Here is a 22,790-nt window from a genome sequence, read left to right as displayed (position 1 = left end):
TTACTCATTACATCTGTCAGCATACAGTATCTGTCAGTGAGCAGTACAAGTGGCATGTCAAAGGCAACAATGGTTTACACAAATACATAGTAATTTATATAGTCACCCTGTGCATCAGGCACTTAGCTCCATTTACCTGCATCAATGATAAGGATGACAGGCAAGAAGCACAGGTATCATTTACACAGGGTGTTGCATGGGGGTGTAGGAGGCCAAGGCTGACTCAATACATTGACAGCATGTGTGTGAGTCAGGAAGGGAAGCAGGCAAGATGGGCCATGGAAATGTGCCATGTGTGTCTGTAGGTGACCTGATTGTGAAAGTGGTGTGTGGGTGTGTGCATGAACATAGTCAAGCACAGTACTAGTCCTATATGTGTATATGTTGGACAGCTTTGAACCATGCATGGTAGAGCTGACAGTTCACCATCTCCACCCGCAAACACAGGAACTGGCTCTGCCAGAAGTCGCACTGGCACCTCCATGCCCAAAATCAAAAGTTGTGCTACTACTTAATGGTGACTGCTGTCTGCTGGGGCTGTGTCCTCCATGGGAATGCCCAGGACCACAAGCCCATGCCTTGGTGTGGACAGAACAATACCTTCTGGAGCACTAGATATACTGCCACTATGGGAGCGTGATTATGCATGACCACGTGGATTCTCAGCAGATGTAGTTGCTGACCTATGCCACAAGTACAACTCTCAACTCCAATGAGACATTCTATCACAGACAATGTGCTTTCCAAGACAGACAGTGTGTAATCTGTCTCAGATCAATGTCTTTCTTCTGCATAAATGAACCAATCCAGGATGTCAGCAATGTGGTGGAGGCAGTCAAGAATGTCAGACTGTGCTGCATCCATAACCCTGAACATTCATCTGCAATTCCTTTTGGAACATGCCTATGTGTCCATGATGGTCAGAAACATACCCGTGATGAGACAAATGCAACAGGTAATGGTAGGATAGTAGGCCTCCTACAAACACCCCTATCAATCTGCCTGTGTGGAACTTCATCAGGTCTTTGGCTATGACCAGTATCGACACTCACTGCAGCCATAGTTACCATACTTTTATGTTCAGTGGCCCCACCCTCTGACTGTCCAACATCTTTGGCCTTCAGGGACTGGTTATGTGTAGGAATACTGACTGTGTACGATAATAATAAGGGCAGAAGAGGGATGCAAACCTCTGGGACAGATTCAGCCCCTGCAACCCCCATTTGTGCCTCACTTTGGCCACCATAATCATCAGAGTTGGAAGAGACACCCCCCTCATCACCTGTGATAAAAAAAGGAAAATTAGTGCATTAATACCTGCACTATTACACTCTGCAGTACTATGTTGCAATATATGTTTAGCTGTATACACTGTTGTCACTATTACAGACTTGTTTAACCCCCAACCACATCTAGTAGGACATGAGGACATTCTTTTCCAACAAACTTCTGTAGTTCTGTAGTTACTTCTAAATAAAAGCTCTTTAAACAACAATCTCATCAGCAACAGTGAGGTACACAGTTGACATTCAACAACACTCTGCATAGTTGACACATATGGCAATCTGTAATGTCCTGACAATACTGTCACATCTATCAGTGTGGTCACACCTACAATGCATAGATATGACTCTAAAGTCTGTACAGTCAGAAAATATCTGTACAGTTTTCAATGATGCCAACAGTACATCAATCCAGACAGCAGGCCTGGGATGACACTTTAGGGAATACATTGCAATAAATCTACATCTGTAATAAAACAGTGTTGTGCTTACCAGGAGTAGGATCACAGCCTTGTCCATTTCCTGATGGACCTGTGAAATGTTGAGGGAGAGATAGTGTAAACACCACCACATGTTGCACTGTAACATGGTAATACATCCATATATCTCACATTTACAGCAGCTTCTATGTTAATTATGTTGGTCATAATCTGAGCATAAGATTCAAACTGCAGTTAATCCCCCCCCCAAAAAAAAACACCTGACACCAACATAAAGCTATGTGCACCCTGACACACTGAAAGCTACAGTATTATAATGATGATCAAGCTAAGCCTACCTGAACACTCCTCCGGCGTGGAAACTGTGGCACCCAAATCCATGATATATGGTGTATTGGATGCCTGGGAGCTGTCATGTGTTCCTAGGTTCACCAGGAATTCCACAGTGGCTGAGAGTGGTTGTTCCACTGCAGGCCCTCCACTGGTGACATGATGATCCCTGGCCACATCTGCTTCTCTTATGCATGCCGCATTTATCATGTCAGTCACACTGTGTTAAATCTGCTCATATATCCTGCTCTGTTGACCGATAGAATTCACATCAAGTATCAAGGCAGCCAGCAATGTTGCCTGCTGTTCCCTGTTTTGCCTCACCCTGGACAGTAGGAGTTCATGGTGTTGATGGATGCCTTCCAGAATTATATCATTCTCGACATCCATATAAGCGCCCCAGCATCTTACGTACATTTTTCCTGAAAGACAACAAAATAGGAACACATGTCAGGATGACATATGTAGGTGTGCACTATGCAGAGATACAGCAATAACAGAATGGCTGGCAATATCCACTGCTTGATCGCACATTTTATATTCCACAGTGTGCAAACATACTAAGGGTATGGATACAACTAAGATACTGGTAATAGTCAGCTATTCCTGTTTGTACTATGACAGATACTGCTGTATGATCACACACCCAACACAGGAGTCCATTGTAGTGTGGCTCCTAGGGCTAACCCCCTGATAATATGTTAAAACAACAGTGCCAAACAAATAGCAGCATGCTATTACAACCACTATAAAGGGACATTCCCAGGAGACCAGTGTTCCACATTGACAAACATTTCACCCTTGTTGTACTGTACTTCCTCTGTAGGTGTAACAAATCTGGAGATCAATGACATGTCATCATTATAGTTCTCAGAAAGGCTTAAGCTGTAATCCCCATTCCCCCTAAGTATATTCACACATATGTGGCATGTTGTAAACAAAAGGGTTACATACCTGATGGAGTTCAATACCCCTGTGTTGATACGTGCAGATATATAAAGGTTGTGACAATGCATTTACTGTGTGAATAAGCTCTCATACAGAATGGTTCCCCTTGCTAGCTTTTTGCCTTTTTAACATGGTTGCCATTACCAGGTGATTGGCTCTTAACCAATCTGTGCTTCTGAAATGCTAATTGCAGCCAACACAGCTGATTTGCAGTATAATCAGCCAATGACATGCAACCACTGAACAAGATATAAGACCTCCATGTAGATTAAAACCCCTTTTCATATGTTGTACTGGAGATTACTGGGGTAAAGATATGTCATCGCAGAGACTACATCTGTAGAAGCTACATTTTACATGCAGATGTGTGTGTGCTACTGGCTGAAGCTGAAGCTGGAGCTGATGCTTTAGGCAATAGGCATAGGCAGAGAGGGTGAAAACTTTGGAGGAAAGCAAGCTATAAGAGTAAGTGTGGGAGCTATGGCAGCAGAGATAGAGCCAGACTGAGGGTACCCATTCCACTGCAAATTAAGGCATATGTTTAAGGTAAGTATGTTAGGCCAACAGTAGCAGTATCAAATGGCAAAATGGCAAAAATCAAAGGCAAAATGGCTGGTGTGTCCTAGAGAAAGGTAAGGGCTGGAGTAACCATTATGTCACACAGCTGGACAGGTGCCAAATCTTGTGGGCTGCAGTGTTATATCACTGGGCCACAATTTCAGTACACACTTCAAAATCTTGTGGAAATTCAGGCTAATGCATGAGCTGGATGGTCCTAACTGTAGGCCTTTGTGTTCTATTACTTAAATGCAGCCATTCCATCTTTACTGCTTTGGGTAGATATATAGATGATAAGACATACATACACATGGCAATATATAATGTTGATATCCACATACATGTATTTTCATTAGTAGAGGCAGCTGTAGTAGAACCCAGGGCCATGTGTACCAAAAAGTATTGGTTGTCATGCACTTTACAAACTGCACTACAGTATTGGTAAGACAAGTGCATTTTTACATGTTGTAGATATCATTCCGCAGTTATCGGCTGTTACACACTGCACTTACATGCATACCTTACATCTGTACAGATTTTTACAGAATGTCCAGATTTTGCTGTCATATTGTATGCCCATTTTTCATTACCTTGTAGCTTTTTGGCAAATTAGTGTTAAACATTAAAGACTGAAGCTAGAAAATAATGACAGACATTTGAGTTTCAACCTTCCATGTACTTCAGAACATTCATACTAAATCAATACCTGTTAGTCTCTTATCCTTCTAAGTTTGTAAGAGCACTATTGAAAATGTGTACCTATTTTTGGGCCTTTGACCCAGTTTTATTTATGGATTTGTCCAGATTGTATGGCTTTAGAATGCTGTATTTCTCTGATTCCCAGATAAAAATCATATTTTTATATTAATGTTTAGCAAGTGTATTTTTACATGTTGTACATATACTTGGAGGGTTACTTGCAATTACATACTTTACTTACATTCATTGTTGTTTGTATGGCTTTAAAGTGATGTATTTCCCTAGTAGAGTACTAACTGCAGTAATATTTTTCTATATTTCTTTCAGATGGTTTGCTTGGTGTGGCACAAAACACAGCATCGCTTAAACAAGCTTAATGACGAAAACTTGAGCATTACTATGTTTTCATTTAAGCACTTGTATTAGTTAACAGCAGTTTGGCTTGATGGGTTGAGCCTCTACTTTGCATGTGCAATGGTCATGGGTTCAAAATAGGATGCAGGTGTACATTTAGAACTTGATTTAATATTTTTACAAAAGCATATATCAGTGTAGCACTATTTGGCATAGCTAATCGATGCAGTGCTCCATGCCTTGTCGTGCAAAATACCTTCAAAGAAAAGAAAAATGGGGAGATAGGACAGGTGAAAAGGGGTGCATGCAGGGGAAACATAGTGAAAGACAAGTAGAGATGTGTAGGATGGGTGTAGGAAAGAACCATAACTATCCATTTATTCATCAGCAACAACTGTGCACTTAAACAGATTTTTGAGCTGAATTTGGACTACCACCCCCAGACAACAGAAGTGTGTTGTCAAGCCAATTGGATCAAATGAAGTGTGCCCAGTAGATGTGTGAATGAAATGAAGAGCTATGTATAAGGCAATATTTTTTGTGGGACAGGTGCACATATTTTTTTGAAGGTGAGAGTGGAATGTTGTGGAAGGGATATTGGTACACGTGGGGGAGGTGAGTTGGGAAGATGAAGAAGCATTTTCAGACAGACAAGACAGCAGACAGGTTTGGTGTGTGACAAAAGGGAGGGGGAACATCTTGGTTGGGGAGGGTTGGTGTTTGACAAACATGAGGAGTGAACATCTTGGGTGGAGAGGGTGTTGTGGAATCACTGTCCCAGGAGCATCCACACAGTATCAGTGTGACTCATGTCCTCACCCATGGGACAGTCAGCACTGCTCCTTCACTACCCCTGTGATGGCAGTGGTATAGGCTGGCATGCAGGGCAAAGCTACCCTTCCAGGATGGTAAAAATGTCCTCCTTTCAGCGCAGGCATACAATGAAAGTTCATACAACCACCCTGCACACCATACCTGGCAGTTCTTGACTGGTGACAAAATCACCCCCTCCACTTCCACTTCCAGAGGGGGGCCCAGCCCAAGCCTGTGGGGCAGAATTATCTGATGCTGCAGGTAGTGCAGGGACAGCAGAGGGGACACTACCGAGCAGTGACCCAGATGTGCTGGGAGCCGTTGTCACAGCCGGTGGAGGCAAGGTAGGTGGAACACATGGAACCAACCTACCTTGTTGTGCTGTAGTAAATTAGATATAAACATAAGGTAAGATAAGTCATAACCAAACCAATGTTAGTATTAACATAATGGAAGATAATATTGACTAAGCCAGATACATATTAAGGAATATTATGAGGAACACAACAATAAATAACATAACGGTAAGTATGTTAACAGCAAACCAGTATGACAAAACCCATAAGGGCAACGTAACAGTTAATTTAAAAGAACATATTAACATCAAACCATAATAGCAAATAATAATAAATTAGTAAATTTCATAATAATAAATTAGAGAATATAAGGAGTGGAATGAGAGAGTATTCATACCATTAGTGACCTCAAATTTGATATTACTACACAGACTACTAATACATACTTCTACAAGTGTGCAGTGTCACTTGTATGTACAGTGACTCCAATTCTTGCATAGATGATGTTACATGTACATAGCTTTCAACCTGTTAGCATGGGACAGTATGGGCCAAGCACTAACAAATGCAGGTACACAACTACAAGGAACTGTTTGACATAATGTGATCATACATTACTACCAAGGTATTCTATAAACAGATTTGCCAATAGATGCATTCCAAGTAATATCATTCATCTGCTAATCAATAAATGGACATATGGGGCATTAGTCATTACATTCCCAAAAAAAATCATGAAAGTTGATAGGTATGTTCATGTACACTGATTGAAGTAGACAGCTAGTGAATTCTTAGTTATCTGCCATGGGATTAGGACCGACAGGCTGTGACTCAAGGAAACGTGCACTAAATTTAAGAGTTGACAGCTGTCAGATTATGACAGGCATGGCAGTGTTTGCAGGTATACTTCACACTTACTGGAAAAGAGTATTTATCAATGCACAATCCTGCTTTACACTTTACTGATATTGCTCCTGAAAATCGGGCACCTATACTCATGGATATCTGCCCAAAACTTGAGGTACCTTACCATTATACTTTGTTCCTGGAGTGGGAGGAATAAACAGCATTATTTGACTAGAAATGGTCATAACAGAAGCTTGAAGCTTACTGTGGTTATTGCATTAGATTTATCAGACAATATTTTCTGCAGTCTTTAATCATTTCCATTTTACAGTTGACTGGTGTCAAAGTGGAAAATGCATGTAGTGAATACAGCCATACTGCACAGTTATTTGAAAAGATTACTTCTCAATGCACGATCGTGCTTTAAACTTTTATTGGTAATGTACCTTATTATCTGGCATTTATACACATGCATATCTGACCATAACATCAGCTACCTTACCCATAAACCTTGTTCTTCAACCGGGTGGAATGTACAGCATTATATGGCACAAACTGGCCAGAACACAGATTTGTAATTTAATGTAGGTATTGTACTACATTTATCACACTGTTTTTTCAACAGTCTTTATTCATTTAATTTGTACAGTTTACTGGTGTTAGATTAGAACACACATGCAGTGACTACAGGACTAGTGAGCACTTCTTATTTTGAAACAGTACATATCACAGCACCATCACCCTTTATAATGTATTTATCACTGTTGCTTCAAGTCTGGCATGTGCAGCATAGATTGTTGTATCAGACTGATAAGTAATAACCCATTCACCCTCATTACCTGAGTGCAATCTACAGCATATTTCACACAATGAGCTCAGCAGAACAGTGACTGTTAATCTCAGCAGACTACAACCTCAACTGATGTTTGTAAGCTATACTACACAATAATGCATGGTTACCTGACTTAACTTGGTTTACCATTTCAGGTAGGCACTGACACATTACTAAACGTATTACAATTTCCAAGTATGTTATACCTAACTGTTAGGACTGCAAACTCTGTAAATACATTTTAATATTGACAGTACATTATACATTAGGTTATTGCTTTCCTTTATTCCTACTCTCCACCCTCATGCCTCATCGTGGCCCAACGCCCTACATGAGACTGCACATTGTCAGTTCATTTGTCTGCAGCTGTGTAAGAGGAAGAAAGCATTGTGCATACCAGTTTTGCACATATTCAGTTTGTATACTTATAAATCACTGGGAAACATACTTGCATATCTGTGGGGTGCACCCAGTCCATGCTTCTTTGACCCAGGTGCTCAAAACTCCCCTCTTCCTTTGCTTCAGGTCATCATAGTGTTGATGATACTGCTCACCAGTGCAGGTAAAACCAGTAGCACTGGTAAGGTCCCTTGCCAGCCAATCCCATACCTCAGACTTGCATTCTGAGCCTTGGTAATTGCCCTGCAGCAGCCAGGATTCATAGTTGCAGACCAGGAGTTTAACATACACCCTGGACTCCTGCACACCCCAACTGTTTGCCCGAAAGTGAGATCCCTCACCAACAACACCAGGCATAGTAGCAGCCAAGTGACAGCTCCAATGAATGTTGTGAAATTCCTGCCTATTGGCCTTTAAATGGGATGCATTCCTGTCTTTACACGTCATACTGCAACTTTCAAAAAAGTTGTGTGTCACTTAGTTTCACACAAACTCACATAAACCCTTTTAAATGAATGTAAGTGAAGCTACACACTGCGCAAATGGGGTGGACCATACCCATGTTTCAGCAGAGCTGAGCACAGTGCAAACTCTCAGAAACTGTTTAAGCAAGGCTGAGCACCATGCAGCTTTTTTAAATATAGCTATCTTTTATTTTACATTGCAATGATGTTTCAGTCAGCCGACTCATTCTCAAAAGCATATCAGTACTCAAACCTGAGACCTACTATATGATACCTCATCACTCAACTTGCCTAGCCACTTGGATAGTGCAGGGGAAACAATATATCTTCACATATACTACTATGACCTCTGTTAGTGGTGCGCAGTGAAGCTGCGTGGGTTTGTGCATTGCTAATCACTGTAGAATCAAAACAATTAAATATATCCAGTTTCTATTTTTAGACATATAACATATGTCAGGTGCACATGTATAAGTGCAGCTCAGCATCGCTAAGCACCACACCGCAGTGGGCAAATGTACATTAAATTTAAAAAAGAAGAAAAAAAGAAAAAAAATGTTATCCTGTGCTTACTACCTGTCCAGTCCATTTTCTGGACATTCCAAAAGTATGGGACAGCTTCTACACTGCTACTTGCACAGATTCAAGATCCATGTATCTCTGATCTCCCTTGGCAGTGTGCCTTAATTAGTATGTATGGTGCACTGCCAGGGAGGAACCATGGCTGTTTGCACAGATAAAGTCAATGTAAAGACTACACAGTGCCTACACAGATTTTGTTGAATCCTGGGGCATGTATTACAAAAGGATAACTTCTCCACATAATTATTTTTTTCCAAGGTATAGAGTACCTAATAAAAACAATAAAAAAATAAGCAAAATGGTAACATTAAATTAAATAGGCCCCGGGATTCATGAAGCTTGGCGCAAGGCCGGCGTAAGGCCTGCGCCGGCGGTGCATGGAATATCCGGCGCAGTAGCGCCATATACATATTAATGAGAGTGCACCGGAATCACAGACACGTGCGTAGTGTACGTGAGCGAGCCCAGGTAGGATGCGTCTGGAGGCGTGTCTAAGCCGGCATGAGGTGAACAACCTAATGTGCTGACAGCCACGGTCCGCCCACAATAGTAATGGCAGCAGCCAGGTCCTGTGCAGAATGAAACGCACGTACAGTATGCAACATAGTCCCCGTCCCAAATTAACGGAGAAGCAAATAGAAGCCACGAAGGCATAAGTGTACCCGTCCAAGGAGCAAAGGATACGCATAAGACCGCGTTTGTCCCGCAATGCACTGTCAGTGTTTACACTCAGAGAAGGTGTACAGCCGCATGTCAGCGCGCCGCACCGACATAGGAGCAGCGACTAAGGTCACCACCTGTCCCACTTTGGTTGGGGCAGTCTCTCCATGGACAGTTGTGTCCCGAAAAAACGTATTAGAAATGGCTGATGTGCTACGATTGTAGGACACAATGATATCCCGTATTTAATGTAATGGTAGCATGAATTGGTTATTTCTGTAACAGAAATACCTAAATGACACAATAAACAGAATAAGCAAGGAAATTGCCACAATAATAAGCATATTATTTAGGCAAACAAGTGAATTTCTATGCTATATAGTGACCGTTTGTATGTGTCGGCCTGTAAAGTCAGATGTGAGTCCCGGAAATATCCCAGATCGGAAAATGGAAAAGGTGGAAACCCCAGTAGCGACATGGGCATGGTCACCAGGGTTACCTGCTGTCCCAATGTGCCATGGACAGTCCCCGATTGGACAGTCGTGTCCCTGCAACAATCGTAAAAATGGAGAATGACCTCCGATCCTGCCACGCATATTCCCGCAATATACATGTAAATAGTAGCATAAAACATATAACATTACGATATGGAACACAGACATGGCATAAGAAAATAAATAAGGAACCCAAATGCTTACAGAATAAGCTCATAGTATGGCAAACAAGTGAAGTTCTGTCAACTGCACTAGCCCTGGGTATGTGTAGTCCTGCAAATTCAAGTGTCCACATAACATGCCCCACTATGGGCATTGGAAAAGGTGCCAACCATAATGGTCACAAGCAGTAGTGACAGTACATAGCCAGGTAGCTGTGCTGACATAACAACAGTAAGGAAGCAAGATACCTCAAACACAGGCAAACATGTGCATAGCAACATATCCCAGACCCAGCAACGTCTCTGTTGCATACACTGGATGGTGTATGATGAAGTGTAATATCCAGAAGCAGAACCCATGCATTCGGATGTACTACACGATAGCCTCATTGTACATGTCAGTCACACCCATGTATACCCCTGCACCCAAACCTGCTAGCATCCGTGTGCAGCTATACAACCACACACAATGTGCATACCTGAACTGTGGTAAGATGTTTGTGTTAGGCAATGCCACGCAGGCAAATACGTACCCACATGTCACCAACCCACCGCAGGTACAGATATGTAAATGGCTGCATGTGAATGTGTCAGCAGAATGTGTACATCCGGCATGTAGTATGTACCCGTTCAAACCATCTAGGTTTGCATACGACACGGTGCACATAACTGTACACATGTGGACAAGTCGGGTCGTTGGACCACCGCATCGATGATTATCTTTGCAGTGAAGTCGATCACATATAGCGGAACAGGTGCCTACCACACAGGACGTCCTAACAGGGTGCTACAGGCAAAGAAGGGGAAACTGGGACATCACATGTGGAGATTAGCGTAGCTGGACGGACAAATACACACGGTCAAGGTAAAGGACGGAACAACATGCATATGGCCGGATGGATGTTGTTCGTAAAATATATAGAAACACATATGAAGTTCCAGTTTACACTCGAAATACTATATAATGTATTGAATTGTACCGTACAATATGGCAGTATTACTAAGCCTGCATGTAATTGGTGAAGCTAAGCTGTACTGTGATGGAATTCTGAACCTGGCAGTAAGCAGTACAGCAGGCTCATGTCTGTCATCATTAATTATTTGCTGGGTTACAGAACAATAAATGTATGTACATGCATAACAGCACTCCTTCCCCAGAGGAGGATGGCCTTGTGAGCTCAATCGAAGATAGCAGTACAACTCCCTACCAGAGAGACAAAGCAACGTATTAAGAAATTAACTGTCCACTGTATCGTAACAGTCTAGGGTCCTTGAAACAGCTACAATCACAAAAGGATACTGTAATGTACAAGGTGCCTTGCAAGGCTGTGTTATTCCCATGTGAAAACAATTTAAAAGCACGACCCCAGCACCCACGTATGTATAGACAATTGCGGACCATAGTGATGGAAATGCCCTGTGACCGACCACGTCAGTAAGGTGGGCAAAAGCTGATTGTAAACACTATATAAAGAAACTGCTTACTGTATAGAGTCAGACAAAACTCTCATACTTGGACTGTATATTATTTAGCCTGCCTGTGTACACTACTAAAACGTTTACAACCCGAGCCTCCTGTGTTATCGGCTGTCACTTAGAAAAGCCTACTGATAACTACAGTCTGGTTGTAACAACTTATTTCACATTGTGATCCTTGTAATCCAGAATTCCCTTGGTAAGCTACAGGTCAGAGTGCATGGCTGGTTAGACATGTACGCTGGAGAATATGCATAAATGGTTCTTCTTGAATGAAAAGACCTCCGACTGAATTGTTGTGTGTAAAGAGGCTGTTTACTGTCTGATCTGTGGCTGAAAAGCGGAAAACTGGATCCCAAGAAGAAAACATGCAGCCTTAAACAGGAGGCCCAGGTAAGGAGTGTCTGCCTTTTTGTGTCTATTGTAGATCAGGGACCAGACTACATTGTGTTTCTGTTAACAGTAGTGATATCGGTCGAAGACCTACCCACATACTGTTAAATCTGAACATAGGTCAGGGGAACACACAGCAGAGTAAATAGTGATTGTAGACACTGCAGTGGATACAGGGAAGGAGACACATGTGTTATGACAGAAGAGTACGTAGCAGTCGTGTAGAGGATATGGGAGATTATTGAAGCAACAGATCATGTGATCCGCGTTTGACGGGTGACGTGAAGAATATGCAATCGCAGAGAGCACATAATGTGAGTTACGCAGCAAAATGGGGTAATAAATATGACATTGATGGTATATTAGGCAACATATCGTTACTGAAACATTGTAATCCCTGAAAATTTGATGCATATGTTCCAAGGTAAACACCTGTTCCACCCTGAGAGGGATATGCCTCTCTGGCCAGCCGTGTCCTGTAAATAAACCGAACAAATGTCAAATGTCCTGATATCTCAGGACAAACATTTCCCAGATATATATCAAGATGGTAGCATAAAACAGTAAATTTGTATGTGGAACAGCAAAATATAATAATAAACAGAATAAGCAACTGAAATGCTACAACAATTGGTCGCTCTCCTGGCAAAAGGTGAATACCTGTCCTATGTACTGGCCGTGGGTATGCATTTTCCAGGCAAATTACACGTTCCGAACACTAATGTCCCACATTGTGCATTTGAAAAGGTGGCAGCCCTAAGATGTGCAGGCGACAAAACAGCGACAATTGGGTATCCGTCATGCACATCGGTGGACTGAGGTAGTGTACCGAAGGGAATAGAACACTACAAATGGCTAAGCATCATACGTACACAGAGAAGATCATAATACAGTAGTACCGATCGCCCCCCCCCCCACAACACCCTACCACCTCAGATACCACATGCAGGATATTAAGCGGGAGGGCAGGCTAGTCCCCACGTTATCCTGTGGCAACAGAGGTAGCACAATGAACAAATGTAATAGAAGCTATTGAAACCACATCCCGAACACGTAACATACCTAGGGACACCCGAGTAAGAACACAGTACTAAAACAGAGTGAGGATATCTGTCAATTAATTGAAGTACCGAACCATCATGCAGGACAGGAAGGCCAGGACCCAACCCCCGTAGCGTATAGACCGTGGACACCAGAAGATATCTGCAAAGTCAGAGAGGGAATTCCCCATCCACAAAGTAATCGCTATTCACCATGCAATACCCCTGTATCTCCTGATTGGAAACCAAAAGGGGAATGGTGGATGGTACAGTATGTATAAGCTGTAAATCATGTAAGAATACTTAGGGTAGCATTGGTGCCAGACCCACACACTATATTCAATGCTATGAACATGCCACAGAAGTATCTTACCGTGGTACATATAAGCTATGCTTACTTTGCAATACCTATACATCCACATAGTTCGTATTGCTTTGCTTGTACAGTCAGGGTGACAGATACAGCCATACCCGGCTATCGCGGGGCTACTGTGAAAGTACAACGATATTCTCACAGGGGATGGCTAGCTACATTCCGGTGTCAACTCCACCCGGGCCAGTCAAGCTCCACTTTAATTGGATGATATTCTGCTTGCGGCCCCTACCCAGCAGCAATGTATGGAAGATACAATAGCATTATTGAGATAATCAGCAGAACAGGGACATAAAGTAAGCAAGCATAAATTGCAACTACAGAGAATACAGGTCAATTACCTGGCATATTTGGTATCCAAGTAGGGTAGAACATCACATGACGATAGGAAGGTAGCAATATAATAAGCACCCAAGCCAACTAACAAGAAGGGAATGATGTCGTGTCTGGGCCGACTAACACATGTTAAATCTGGATACCAAACAATGCTGTGGAATCCGCTGTATTGTTTGCCTTAACCTTTAATACACCTATGGCAGCACAACACATAGTACACCGGATTACAGTAGCAGAAACAGCGTTATGCAGACTAGAACGATTGATAGCCTCAACAGCTGTAGTAGGTCTCATGAATAATCATAACACATGTTGTCAGACCGTAGATTGTAAGCGGAGATATATGACGTCAGTCTTGATGCAACAGCAGGGAAGTAAGCAACGCTAAATAGATGACTACTCATTGCAGTTGGACATTGTGGCATGGTCAGTGCCACATTGTGTACAGGCAGTTGTTGTAGCACCCATGGCAGTACAGGCCCTGGCCGTAATGTTACTAGACCACCCTCTCACTGTGAGAATGTGTCATGCAGTTGCGATCAATCTGCTGCAAGAGAAGATAGAATTCCTGACTCGTGCTAGACATTTGTCATGTCTGACCATACCACTGAGTCAACCTCACATGGTGATTGAACGTTGTACAACATGAAACCTATCAACGTCACGTCTGACACCTGTGTATGGCACACCACACAGTTGCCTATATGAAATGGATTAAATAACTACACACAGACATGATAACACTGATATACCCTTAGATGATGCAGAGGTGACAGTTAATGTGTACGGATCATGTAGACAGAGTCCTACAGGAACGAATGAAGTAGTGTATGCAGTAGTTATTGATAATGACATTGTAGACGGCCAAACCCTGCAGCATAACGTGTCTGCTCAAGCAGCAGAATAGATAGCTTTAACACGTGCTTGTACTGTAGCGGAAAAATGATGTGTGGACATATGTCCCGATAGTCATTCTGTTGTCTGTGCAGTGCATGTTTATGAGCAGCAGTGGAAGAATAGGGAATGATAACATCCAGCGGTAAACCGATTAATCATGCGCATACGAACCTGAATGCATTAGACTACATGCAGTTACCCACTGAAGTAGGTAATTGTAAATGTGCAGGGCATAGAAAGCAACAGGATAACAGTAGGAAAGTTGAGGCATGAGCTCATGCACCTGCAAAACAAGCAGCGTCACAGTTGGAAAGTGTCTGTGTGAATGAGGAATGACAAACCTCAGACTGTTTAGATGTAGAAACTGTACAAACAATGCAAACAGCAACTACGAAAGCAGAAAAGCCGACGTGGTTATGACGAGGAGCAATCCTTGAACACGGACTGCACATATCCACAGTGATAAAGCCAATATTAACGTCTAATATATTCAGATATGCGGCTTTGTGGAGCCATGGGTAGAGACATGTCTCAACAGGGGGGATGGTACATTTGGTTAACAGAATACCCCTAACATATGGAATTATGAACCACATACAAACCTCATGAGCAGCGTGTCACGTTTGCCGTAGATATCATGCACAGGGAGTATTTAAACCGAAGGGAGTGAGTTTACCTACACCACCCTAACCGTTCCGTACTATTTGTATGGAAATCATACATCTGCATAAATGTGAAGGGAACAAATACTGTTTAGCGATTACACATATATATAATCAAAATGGGTAGAAGCATTCCCAACCAGTAATCCGGATGCAGCAGCAGTGGCAAAGGTGCCAGTAAAATTAAGTATCCCTAGATCTGGCATGCTGTAAAGAAGCTACAGTGACAATAGAACACATGTAGTTAACCAGACAATCACGCTACCTGGGGATTACTTCGAATTACCATGAATGTCAATTGCATGTACAACCCACACTCAGCACGACTGCTGCTGCCGCAGAATGGGATCCCGAGAAATAAGTAGAGGAGTTTGGTGGGTGACATCCAGACGAGTTACATGAGCTGTCTACCTCTAGCATTGCTGAGCATGACAACAGTTCCAAATGTAAAGTGCTGCACCCACTTCAAAGTAGTATGTGGAATGGCATATCATGTGCCAGAGTGGAAAGCTGTCATGCCTGCAGAGCCGGAGGTCGATGACTCAGTAGTAGGTGACATGAGAGGATTGTTAACTAGTAACACTGTTCCTCAGTTAAAGTCTGTTACAGATAAGAGCAAACGAAGACGGAAGCATAGCTGACACCAGTATCCTGTGTGTATGTCACTGTTATCCAAAGAACATTATTGCCAAGTGGACAGTGCGAATGTCTGTACCGGGTACTGTTGGCAACGCCTACCGCAGTAAAGTTTGCAGAGAGGTCGTCCTGGGTCCACCTCACATTTCTCAAACTGGTAAAGGATATCAAGTCTGATTGACATCTTGTAGCTGATATACCAAAGAGCCGAATCACCCGGCGAAGACTGTATAACAATACAAAGCAACCCCAAAGACATTTATGTTTGCTGTCCTAATGATTATACACCTATTAACCATGTTTGTGTTTACGTTACAATTTCCTGGACCTTACCTGCATATAACTACACAGATACAAATACTGATACGTGATGAACTGGCCACAGAGTGTCTTCCACACTTCAACAGATACCTAGGCATGATGCGTGTGCATATAGAGACTAGGAACACTTTAAATTGCTGTGTTTGTACTGCCATACCTACATCATATGGAGGACTTCCAATGCATGTTGTCCCCTTGGGGATAGATTGAGACTTGTGAATATCTACACTTTGATACAGGTTCCGTGAGATCACAGGACAACGTGGCAATGTACTTACCTGTTACACAAAAGGAATTGTATGTTATCATAAACATGGTACAGTTTCAGTTGGTGGGAGTATTTGTAACATAACTGTGTCTTACGAATGTCATATAACAGCCAAAGATCACAGTACTACTTGTAGCACCATTCCTAATTTGTATTGAAACATCATGAGAACAATGTTGAAGGATGTGCAGAAACATCCTGAATTGTATAAACAGTCCTCTGTTAGAGACAGGAATTTGTTACATGCAGAGGTAACCCGCATCAGTAATAAAGTAGAATATAGTTATGTTGTTTGTGGGAAATAAGCATAGCAATGGTTACCTGGGAATTGGTCCGGCAGTTGTTATTTGGGTTATCTGGCTCCAGTCACATGACATACTGTACAATTGCCTGTGGGTGCGAACGAACTATAACACATATAGCTCGAAGAACTGGGAACACAGTCGAGAAACCTACTAATCCAGTGGGTGAAATGGAAGCTGTTCTGACATGTCAGTCCTCTGCAAGAGATAAAGGAATACCGATTCATATGGACTTCAGTGACAGCGTCACAACCTGGGCTGGAACACCCCCAGCTTATGGAGTAGTGAAATCAATCAGGGAACAGAGGAAGTTATGAAATACTGTCGGAGGAAGGATGAATGTGACTTCCCGCTCCTGAACATGTGACTGATGAACTGGATGCAATGAGAACTGTTGTGTCAGAAAATGTAATAGTGCGACTGCACCGTGGCGCTGAGAATTGGTCTTGCAGCTTACTGAAGAAGATCGCTGTGTCCAACTACCACATGAAGAGACCAAAAGCAACGCCCACCTACAGGTAATATAGCAGGTGTCATCCATGGCGGAACCAGGCCCAAACCCACTGCCGAACCATTTCCACAAACCATTGGGTGGATGGGGTCAGTCATACTGAATATCATGATTGCCATTTGTGTTGTTCTGCTCATATTGGGAGCATGTGTCTAGTGCGAGATACTGTGCATGTAAGTATTAGTCAGGGACTCTGGCAACATACCTGTACCCGAGACTATGGATCAAGACCTGTAGTGGTATTTGTCAATAGAAAATGCAATCCTACTTGCAATGTACATCAAATTACCTGCCTAGTTAAAGCGTTCCACAGAGGAAGACGCCAGGGAATGAAATAATGTTGTATATGTCTCTGGATAGAGTAGAAGCAATTGTTAGCAAAATACATATTTAAACATAATATGACGTGCAACTTTAGAAGCTAATAGTGTATAATGCATATTATTCTACCTGACAATATAGCAGTACAGCTTCTCATGCATGTAATTGCTTGTAGTGTAGCTGCAGTGTGATTGAACCCTAACCCTAGCAGTAACCAGTGCAGCAGGTGTATGTCAGTCAGCATTAGTCATCTGCTCGGTTACAGAATAATACATGTATGTACAGGTATATCTGTCATCCTTCTACTGAGGAGGATAGGCTTGTGAGCTGTAACACAGAGTACAGCTGCTCAGCAGAGAGACACAGGAACCTAGTAGGACACGGAGTGAGGACTGAATATGAACAGTGTTGGAACCATGTCAGAGCAGAACTTACCAAAGTACAGTCTAACTGAATATGTGGCTCGCAAGGTTGGGCTATCCTCATGGGAAAACATGTAATAAGCATTACCTGAGCACTGTTGTAGGAATACAATGTTCTGTACTCTAGCAATGTAAATGCCTTGTGACTGACAACATCATTAATGTGTGCAAAAGATGATAGTATACAGAATGCTCATACAGATGTAACATGTATAGAGTTGAACAAATGTCTAAACTTTGACTGCATACTCCTTTGCCTCCTGCTGCACAGTAATAAAATGTTATTAATCCCAGCTTCCTGTGTTAATGAGTGTCATGTTGAAAATACGAATGAGTGTTACAGTTTGATTTAAAAGACTTAATTGACAGATGTTTACGTTCTAGCATTGGAATAGGTCAAGACAAACATCACAATGTCCATGTGTACCACATACACACAGCCAGTAATACGCAGTAGTAGTGCATGAAGGCATACACGACTGTGGGAATAGTACAGGACATATGGCACGTGCCAAGTGCAGATGCATGACACAAACACCAGGATGGGTGTCCCTGCAAAGAGGAACATGTGCCAACTACACCTCCCACAGATGTACTGGCAATAAAAACACATGGCAAACACACAGACACACTACTGTCCAACACATGACTGCAACGGAGCCTGGTCAAACACCAACATGAAGCATGCACAAACAGGGACTTGAGTAATGTTTGCCTTAACACCGCCCCATAGGCCAAAGAAGAATAGAATGGACATATGCATGTAATGCTGTGAAGGATGTGTGGTAGTCCTCAGTATCACAGTGTTAGGGACACAGATAAACTGTCATCAACTGTGACGTATGTGCAATGTACACAGCATACCTGCATGTAATACAGAGGACAATCATGTGCCACAGAAATATACAGTGGCGAAAGACTATAGTGGATAGACAATTGTACATGTGACAAACTATGAATATAGGTTCACACGTCCATAGGTACAGGGTAGGCCATCGTCCCAGGCCCAGCCATAATACTACACCATAGTTAGGATGACTTTGCCAACCTTCTGTGCTTCAGATGAAATACCCATGATATTGCTGTATCTCCGTCAAGCAGTGATAATGATGTAATCCCTGGCCTATACCTGCAATTCTCCATCCAATGGACAACATAGCTGCGAACAAGGCTAGGAAGGATGTCTGTCTCACATGTACTGTGATGTAGATCCACAGCATAATGATTGTCTGGGTGATATATGTGTCACCCAAACACATCCCATGAATGACCGTGACAAGGTAAATGTCACCTGCCCTAGTGATTCTGAGGGATGTGGATACAGTAGGTGAAGCATACACATGACATATGGGTTGACATGGCCTTGTATGTCAGGCACAGGTCAACACCAAACAGCAGGTATGTGACGTGATGTGGCAGGGGTCCTACATGTGGGGCAGCATTACACAAAATGGTGTCATCCTGCATCTGTACAACGATCAACCTATGTGGGCTTCCCAGCTGCTGTAGGTGTATGGTCAGATACAGTCTGAATGGGGCAATGTAGTAGATCATAGGTGTAACACGTAATGGGTACAAGGGAACAATGACCTAGCCTGATGTAGATGTGAATCCCTGCACCAACAGGTGGGCAATGTAGAAGACCCACACAACCACGATAGCAACGTGTGTGTGGAATGAATGGTGACCATCCAACACTGTCCCCTGATTCCTGGTAATCACCCCTGTGCTGAGTGGACAGCCACCTATATGCTGGACAGGGGTGACCTAGTACTTCTCCACAGGTATGATGTTGCATGACGTTGCATTTAGCTGTGGGACATGTCCCTGACAGCAGATATGCATACCTGGGAGGCCCCTTCGAAGGATATCTGTGTCAGATGTCTGTCCCACTATGGCACCTGTTTTGCAGTCATCTACAAACACTGTTGCCCATAGCACCCCTGTGTGTGCCTGTACCGTGAAGATGTAGGTGTATGACAGGAGTGCACACATGGAAGGGCCCCATGGGACACCACTTCTGACAGGCAGTAGGTCTGATATGCTGCCAGCAACTATGACCGTGTGGGTTGTGTCACATAGACAGTTTACAACACATTCTGTGATGTGCGTGTTCACATCCCAGTCAATGGGTTTATCAACGATACCTGAGGGGGGTAATGTGATGAAGGGCTTTGCCAGGTCGAGGTAGGCTGTATGGACTGCAACACCCCCATCAGTGGCCTCGGCGACTGTCCTGAAAATGTCAACCATGCTTTAAAGGCATGAACCGCCCCTGAACAAGACAAACCGTGTGTGAGGCAAAGTAAGTATGTCCCCTATGCAGTCATGTACGAGCCACAGTATGATCCCTCCCCATGTCTTTGCAGATAGGTCTCCTCAGGGTAATGGGACAGTAATAACCAGCCTCAGTGGAGGTATTGGCCTTCTGACGTGGGACTACAGTTGCCATGTGACACAACCTGGGTACCCTACCTGAGGTGAGGCTACAAAGAAATAGCTGTCCTAACTGTGGGTCCAATTCATAACCAAGATAGTGGAGTACACAGCTGGGTCACCAGCTGGTCTCATCGATGCTATGTCCACTACCCTGGAGAGCATGTCCCACCTGTGTGTCACAGAACATTTGGTGACCACAAACCTGTGGTACACACATCACCTCATGTGTGGGGGAGGGTGTGGAGATGTCCTCACTGGACTTGTCAGCCTGTATGTTGGCAATGTGTGTATGTTGAGTAAACCCCACCTCTATGTGAACCCAGTCAGAGCATATGTGGGACTGAGCTCCCAGGTGTCCAGCATAGCAACTGAAGGTGGTATGATTGTTAGCCAGGTCCATGTAGGTATATCTGTGGAATGTGCCCTGGACTATTTCATGACAGTGTGTAAGTCTACACATATGATGACCAAGGGTGTCACACCTCACAAGGTGTCTGCTCCACCTTGTAGTAGCCACCTCCTCGTGTTGTACATTTTGCGTATGGCTGGGGTACACCACACTGGATGCTTGGCATTGGTACAGTGAACCACAGTTGGGTAAGTGAATGACTGGCTCATGCAGTCCTGTAGGTACTGGTAGATGGCAAATGTGATTGATGCAGTGGCTGCCGCACCATCGACCACTGGCTCAGGGTCCTTAAAGGAGACCACAGTACTGCGCAGTATTGTGTAGTCTGCCTCTGAGCAAGCAATGTGTATGGTAACTGGCAACACTCACAGCAACGGATGCCAAAAGCAGAAGCCAATGTCCAAATAACATAGATCAACTTCTGCATGACAATATGTGTTATCATACATGTATTGACATGTGTCTGCCAATTACAATTGGAAATGGCCGGTAAGACTGGCCTAAAGTTCCCATGATGTACACAGTCTGGGGGTGTTGTTCCGATAATAAAGTGGCAATACCTCCCAATCGTGACCTCAAGTTATGGTATGAAAGTGGTTGTTAACCTGCAACATTGGATGTATAGCATTGGTTTCTGGTGTCGGAAGACATGGTTCCTGTAGCACAACACAGTATGGGTAGTCAAGCACACATACACGATTGCTGAACACACAGCATCAGTGAAACCCACTGCTCACAAGGACACAGTCCGACAAGCTCTACACTTTACATATGCACAGTGGTGTCCATTGTAGGACCCAAAAATTGTGGAAAGAATCAAATTATGTCTTATTTCAATGCGTACCTGAAATCATTGTCGACACAGGTACACATATGCACCGCAAGCGTGTTTAATGTTGCTGATAGCTGTCCATGTAATGCAGCACAGATGCACAGAAATACCCAGGGTACCGGGTCCATAGAACTGCGTCCACATCACAGTTCCGCACACATGACGGATGTGTAATGGGTACTGTCAATTGTTGCAGTCAAGGGATTCTGGGTATGTAGACGTTGTGCTCGGTGTTGTTTCGCAGGCAATCCTTTCTCCCGCCCCGTGGGAGGGATGTGTGCGTAGCACCTGCCTTACTCTCCGCTAATAATGCAAACCATACTCGGAGAATGCTAAATGTAGGTGTGGAATGTGTACAGCCCTATACTAGTGTCCAGTAGGCAATTGTCATGGATGGACACCCGTATGGCCAGGATGGCACCCACAACTGCAAACCCGGATACATGACATAGCCCCGGTAAGGCATAACACAGGAAATACACATAGGGACTACAGTTGACATTCCACATACAAAGCCGGACCCTCGTGCCAACACCGGCGTACACAGCACTCAGTCTGCCAGCAACAGACTGAGGAGCACCCGCTACCGTACAGCGGAACAGATGTGCGACCTGTGGAACACATACTAATGGCACACACACATCGTCAAGTAGGATATGTAAACTATGGCATTCCCACCTATGAAGACAACATGGTTAAATGAATGCATAGGTAAGCAACATGTTCCGGTGGTGTTATATTGGAAATACAGTGACGGATATGTCCCATTGGGATGTCTGCGGTTAATATGAAGCAGTTGCTAACCAGCATCTTTGGATGTATGTCATTTGTCCACAGTAGTAGATCACCTGGTTATGTAGCACCATGTGGAATGGGTAGTCCAACAGACATCCGCGATTGCTGAACACACAGTATCAGTGAAACCCACTGCTCACAAGGACACAGTCCGACAAGCTCTAAACTTTACATATGCACAGTGTTGTCCATTGTAGG

This window comes from Protopterus annectens, chromosome 10.part0, assembly GCF_019279795.1.
Source record: "Protopterus annectens isolate FY-2018-M chromosome 10.part0, PAN1.0, whole genome shotgun sequence".
Classification (NCBI taxonomy): domain Eukaryota; kingdom Metazoa; phylum Chordata; order Ceratodontiformes; family Protopteridae; genus Protopterus; species Protopterus annectens.
The sequence above is the reverse complement of the archived record's forward strand: the minus strand, read 5'-3'. Positions refer to the sequence as shown.